This window comes from Palaemon carinicauda, chromosome 28 (genome assembly GCF_036898095.1).
Source record: "Palaemon carinicauda isolate YSFRI2023 chromosome 28, ASM3689809v2, whole genome shotgun sequence".
In the NCBI taxonomy this organism is placed as follows: Eukaryota; Metazoa; Arthropoda; class Malacostraca; order Decapoda; family Palaemonidae; genus Palaemon; species Palaemon carinicauda.
Window position 1 is genome coordinate 59250856 of NC_090752.1, and position 6817 is coordinate 59257672.

Genomic DNA, 6817 nt, shown 5'->3' on the forward strand with positions numbered 1-6817 from the left:
TCTTCTTTGTCTCTTCTTTGGAGGAGAAACAGGCTTTGATGTAGCAGCTTTCTTTTCTTTTGTGAAAAACTGGTCTATTGTTAATTGTTTCTTCCTCCTCTGCAGTATTCTTCGAAAATGATACATGACACTATCATTAAACATATGCACTGCCCGGTTTGCTACTGCAATTTCTGGGTGGTATTTTTCAGCAAAAGCCTGCACATCTGCCCACTTGGAACAAATTTCATTGATGAGAGAACTTGGAACATCCTCCCTTACCTCATCCTCTTCTGAAGATTCCTGCTCCACAATCAGATCCTGCTGCTGTTGTTGTTGCAGGTGCAACAATTCCTCCACAGTCAACTCGGTAGAATGGCTTTCTACAAGCTCATCAATATCATCCTTGTCGACCTCAAGCCCCAAACTCCTGCCCATGACAACAATTTCCTCAACGACATCAGTGTCATCAGAAATTACAGGGGTAGCAGTGCTTGGACCCGCCTCTGGTTGGAAACCTTCAAACTCCCTCTCTGTGACACATGATGGCCACAGCTTACGCCAGGCAGAGTTCAATGTCCTATAGGTCACACCTCGCCAAGCTTGGTCAATCATGTTAACAGAGTTGAGGATGCTGAAGTGTTCCTTCCAGAATTCCTTTAGGGTCAACTTCGTGTCACTGGTCACTTCAAAACACTTTCTGAAAAGGGCCTTGGTATAGAGTTTTTTGAAGTTTGAAATGACCTGTTGGTCCATGGGCTGGAGTATGGGAGTAGTATTGGGGGGCAAGAATTTGATTTTGATAAAGCTGTATTCTTCTTTCAAGTCATCCTCGAGACCTGGAGGATGTGCAGGAGCATTGTCCATAACCAGAAGACATTTCATTGGCAAGCTCTTTTCAATGAGGTAAGCCTTAACCTGGGGGGCAAACACTTCGTTTATCCACTCAGTAAAGAATTGTCTTGTGACCCAAGATTTAGTGTTCGAGCGCCACATAACTGGTAGTGCACTTTTACAAATATTATTTCGTTTGAACACCCGGGGGTTGTCCGAGTGGTACACTAACAAGGGTTTGATCTTGCAATCGCCACTTGCATTTGCACACAGCAACAATGTTAGCCTATCTTTCATTGGCTTGTGACCTGGCATCTTCGTCTCGTCCTTGGTAATGTACGTATTGGCTGGCATTTTCTTCCAAAATAACCCAGTCTCATCACAATTAAAGACTTGTTGTGCGATCAAATTTTGTTCATTTATGTACCGATCGAATTCCCCCACGTATTTATCGGCTGCAATTTGATCCGAACTAGCTGCCTCCCCATGCCTAGTAACACGATGAATACCTGTTCTATTACGAAACTTTTCAAACCAACCCCTGCTCGCTTTAAATGTAAATGAATCACTTTCACTGGTACTCGGACTTTTCTTCACTAATTCTTCATAGATATGCAACGCTTTTTCACAAATGAACGCTTCACTAACACTTTCCCCGGCCAACTGTTTTTCTTTAATAAATATTAAAAGCAACTTTTCCATCTCCTCAATCACTTGTGGCCTTTGCTTAGTTACCGCCGTAACTCCCGTTGCAACATTCGCCTTCTTAATCATTTCTTTATGCTTTAAAAACGTAGAAATGGTCGACTTCGCCATTCCGTATTCTACCGCTAAATCGGACACTCGTACACCATTCTCATATTTCGCTATAATTTCCTTCTTCAACTCGATCGTTGTTCGCACTGTTTTCCTCTTCTCCTTCCCCTTAACACTCATTACTTTCTTGGGACTCATTATGAAAGCTAAAAAAGCAATTAAAAGCACTGAAAATCACTAAATCACAACGAATGCTGATCGCGCGTTGTCTGAGTGACGCTCTCGAGAGAACTGATGCTTCCCGAACAAGCGAGAGTGGCCGAGATGGCGCGATCATCACAAAGCCCATGCGGTCGTCACGTGTTCGGCTGGTCGAGTACCGAATTTTTGGTCGAGCACCGCAGCAAAAATTTCTCGAAAATTTTGGTCGAACTCCGAATTGTTCGAGTATAGAGTCGTTCGACTACCGAGGTATCACTGTATATATAGATGCAGTACTGTATACTGTATTGGCATCACAATAGACTTGGTCATGATTTTTGTGGAATGATCAATGTTTACCGGCATAATCATTAATGTGTTTGATCGGTAATTGCATAAGGAAATATTGGTAGGGGTTATTTATACTTTCTAACCTGTGATTTTTTTCTTCCGTATCTCATTTTCTAGCTCCAAACTGAGGCATTTTTTGGAAGAATATTTTCATCTTGGTTTTTATTTATTGTGTTGTTTATTATTGCTAAAAAGGAAGTTGAAATCTAAGTACAAGAGTTGATAATCTCAATCTGGTGCTCATAATCACCAGGTTTTGGTTAGGACGTCAATGAATTTTGTAATATTGTACTGTTGCTTGTATTTGTGAGAGGAAAACTTGGCTCTGGGTGAAAATAAGACATGTAAGCTATGAATGCTTGAATGGAAAACATCTGAAACATTTATCAAAACTAGATGGAATGTTTGCAGTCGTAATAGGTCAAATTGTTTAAGTTTTGGGCTTCAATATTATGACTTTGGTGATGTTTTTCTCCCCTTGTTGATAATTCCATTTATTTACATTTTGAATGTTTATGAAATAAAGGTACAGTATTGTATTTTTTAAAGACTACGTATTCCATTTTTGGTTTGATTTCATGAATGTTTGTGCCAGTGTTTTCCCAGTTTATATTCCATATGTAGAAAATGCTATTATGGTTTTTGGAATTTTCAATCATTTGAGAGTTTCTCAATGTTTTAGTTTTGTCTTTTGAAGATTTAAGTTTTTGTTGGTTTGGTCTTTGTTAGTGCATTTTTTTTTCAATGTGTGCCATTGCATAATTTTCTTCATTGTATACTAGCTTTGTATAGTTACACTGATGTATTCTTATCAATTCATCTTTCATGTAATGTTGACCAAGACTTAGGTTTTTTCTCTAAGGAAGAATGCTTTGTCTTGATGCCCGTTTCAGTTTGGTGAATGTTAAGCCCAGCACATTCAAAAGGATAATTTTGGATGAAATTGCCAAAATTATGATCCTTTGGTTAGGACTAAGGTAAATTTTCTGTCCAGTTTTCACAAGAGTTTACACAGTTTTATACCCGACTGAAACTCTAGCGAGGTCGTTCCATCCAGTTTTGGATGTTTATTGCTTGCGGCTGTCAGAGTTGGGAAGTATACAAAGGAAGGTCTGCAATTTCTTGGCTGTTTGTGCCTTCTCCAATGGAGATTCCTAGAGTCGAAGATGTTAGAAATACTGCTGATGTCCGTTGTGAAAGCATGAAGCTTTTGACAATTTTGCTGTTGGACAGTAGAGCACACGTAGAGTCGTAGATTAAGTGTTGGGCAATCATGAAATGTCAGACAAGTCTGAATGGTTTCTCCTTTGCATGAAGGTTTTTTTCAGGGAAATATGGTATCTGATTGATGCTTCACAAATTAATTCATAGTTTTTGACATTAACTACAGCTTGAATATACAGTACAGGATCTGTTGAACTCGTGGTGATTTAATGTTGGTATTGTATTCACATATACCTACAAATTTTTATATACTCTTAAGGGTTCACGATGAACCCAGTCATTGGTCATGAGTAATGTAGCTTCACTGTGGGGATTTAACGGTTATTTTTTCACTTTTCATTTACTTGTTACTTTACATGTGGTACACACACAAGATTCTGACTTATGGGGCTCGTGTTTCCCTAACTTTCCCAGGTTTATCTCCGTACGCACACGAGATTCTAACTTGTGGGGCTTGTGTTTCCTAAACCTTTCGAGGTTTATCTCCGTACACATACAAGATTCTTACTCGTGGGGCTCGTGTTTCCCAAACCTTCCCAGGTTTATCTCCCGTTCTTGTCTTGTAGAAAATTTTCAACCATTGGACATTAGCTGAATGGTACTGTCAAGGCCACTAAACTACACCTGCTTGAGTAAATAAGTTTATAAGAAAAAAATCCAAAAGGAGGAACATTAAGGAACCCGACCTTTAAGTTTATAGGTAAATGCTTGATTTCCACCAATTAATGCCAGATTCAGCCATATCCTTGAAATTTATAGCATCAATAATGCGTCATATATCCAAACATTAGTCAAATTTCTCTGAAAGGAAGCTTCAAAATTGCTACCCTGCATTCTGTTTGAAAAAAGAAACTAGCTAAAGGAAATGGGCTTTTGACATTATACATTAAAGAAGATAAAATGATTTTTGTAATCCCACAAAATAAAGTAAAGGGTGACTGATATACATAGTTTCTAAAAATCAAAGTTACAGTTTATTGTCTGGTTAGTTTTTGTAAGGCCATTTCCTTTAAAATCCTAGACAGCTGGTTAAAAACAAGTCTTTTGATCTTATAGAGTTGAAAATTTTGGGAGATCGCCGAACTAATAATGATTTATGATGGTTTTGCTCGTAATAATTTTGAGAGTTAACAGCATAACATTAAAATTTAGAAAAGTTAATGTTTTCAACCATCCATTCTGCTCATATAAGCTTTCCGCAAAATAGCAGTTAATATAGACTTCAATGAATCTAAAAAAATGATTCATTTTTTTATATTTATACAAAGTTATTTTTATTAAGACACTGCAACTAAATTGTATGAGCATATAAAATCTTTTGTTAGGTATGATATTATGAATACTGTACTTGGTATTTGGTACCTATAGTCAGTTGGCTTTATTTGTCAGCAGTCTGTGTAAAGATGGAGGACACTGTCCTCCTATTTTAATGTTTTTGCTTCTTTTTCTTTTCTGACTTTATTTTGCTTTTCATTGGTCTCCTCACGTCAAGCTTTCATTGAAGTATTCTTGATATAACTTGATTAGGGTGATATAAAGGCAAAGGGGAATGTCAGTTTCTTCTTAAATTCTTGAGGTATAAACTTCATTATGAGGCTGAATATTTGTACAAAGTATTTTTAGGATAACCAAATACAGTTAAAAGCATATTTGTCTGTATGTGTAATGGGGAAACATGAAAAATTATATGAAAAAGGGTGGAAACAGTGAACAGATAGTCTTAAGAAAGTAAAGTAGACATAAATATATACCAGTAATATTTTGTAAGTACTGTAAAAGTAAATAAATCAAGATATAAACTGTTAAAATGAGGTCATTTGTATTTTATGAAGTCAGATATTAGCAGAATGAAATAGGGAATTTCATAGAAGTGGAACATAAAATATAAAGGGAGAAAATAGGTTACACAAAAATGTTTTTTTATAAAGGGAAAAAAATAAGTTGCACAAAAAAATGAAAAGAAAAAAAAGAAAACTAACCAACCTTTAAAATGATGAAGGTGGATGGGTGTCTGAAATTTCAAGATGGCGAGTAGGGACCTTTTCATTCCATCACTCAACCTGGGGGGAAAAGGGAAAAATTACAACATATATGACATCGAGGTAACTTTGAGGAAATCGGCAAAATAAGGTCCTCAACTTGCAAACATTTGGAGATACGAACAGAAATGCAACTTTAGTCATAAATCTCAGATATTGTATCAAAAGTTCATAATGAAATACTGCTATAAAATAATATATAATCCAATGCAGTAAGCAAGACGACATTTGCTTTTTGAAATGGGGCTATTTGTTGACCTTTCCAGAGGAAAGTTGTGGGCATACGAGTTATGTGAACCCTACCCAAGGCCAAAATTAAATCAAGAAAATACAAACAGCTTCTTGGAACCTATTGAGTAAGTTGAGCACTTTCTGTACTTTTATTCAGTCGGTAAAGATAATTCATGTACTTGTTAATACTTAGGCGAATCTGTTGTAAAACTTCAGTGTAACCCAGAGGTCACAATTAGCTCCGGTCTGTGAACCCATATGAATGAATTTGGTGTTAGCAGATGGAAGTGAAAGTTCTCCTGGCACATTTGGTACTTGACAATCCTGCTTACTGTCGTTGATCAGTACAAATGGTTGCCAGACAATAGGGCTCCTTATTTAAGTGGATTGTACTACCTGTCATTCTGTCACTTTATTTTAATAGTTTTGACATTTACCTATGCTAAAAAGGACTTTTGCCATTATTTTAACTTGTTATACAACCTTCCAAGCACTCTTAAGTCATGGAAATTAACTAGAATTTACTGGATTATTTTGCCCAAGTGTAAGCTCTCCTTTTAATGTTGGATCATGACATAAGGATGTAAAGTCTATGTTGGAATCTTCAATCCTTGCATTAATTTCTAGATTCAGGATGGAACAAGGTACTAAACTCATGTTTATACCAAAGATGCCCTCTTTATCTATCCAAGATCTTTAGCCCTCTCTAATAGACTGAGATATGATCATCTTGTATCAACAGACCATTCCATTATTATTACATTGGATGATTCTCTAGGTATATTATTGTACCTCAATGGAAGGGTGATACATCCGTGGTGTATCACGCCAGGATAGTCTTGCTAGATGAGTAGTGCCTAAATGTATTTCGGCTTTCATTCATTCGATCCTTAAAGTTTTGAATACTGGTAGATGACGGTCAGTCTTTCTTGTGGGTTGTTTTCGTCTGGTATGACCGGGAACAATGGAGGATGTTCCTTTCGCCTTGAATCCTTAAGTAAAATACAACAAACCCTGTTGCCTTGACTGGAATAAGTGAACAGGGCTTGCATAAAGTTGTAGCTGTAGTCTTATTGGATTCCTACTGTGAACAGGATATTTTTATTGGATATATAATCCAATAAAGGTTTATAGCTTCAAAACAAGCTAAGGATTTCAATCTCCGAATACTAACTTGTTGATGATCTGAAGTCAAACTAAAC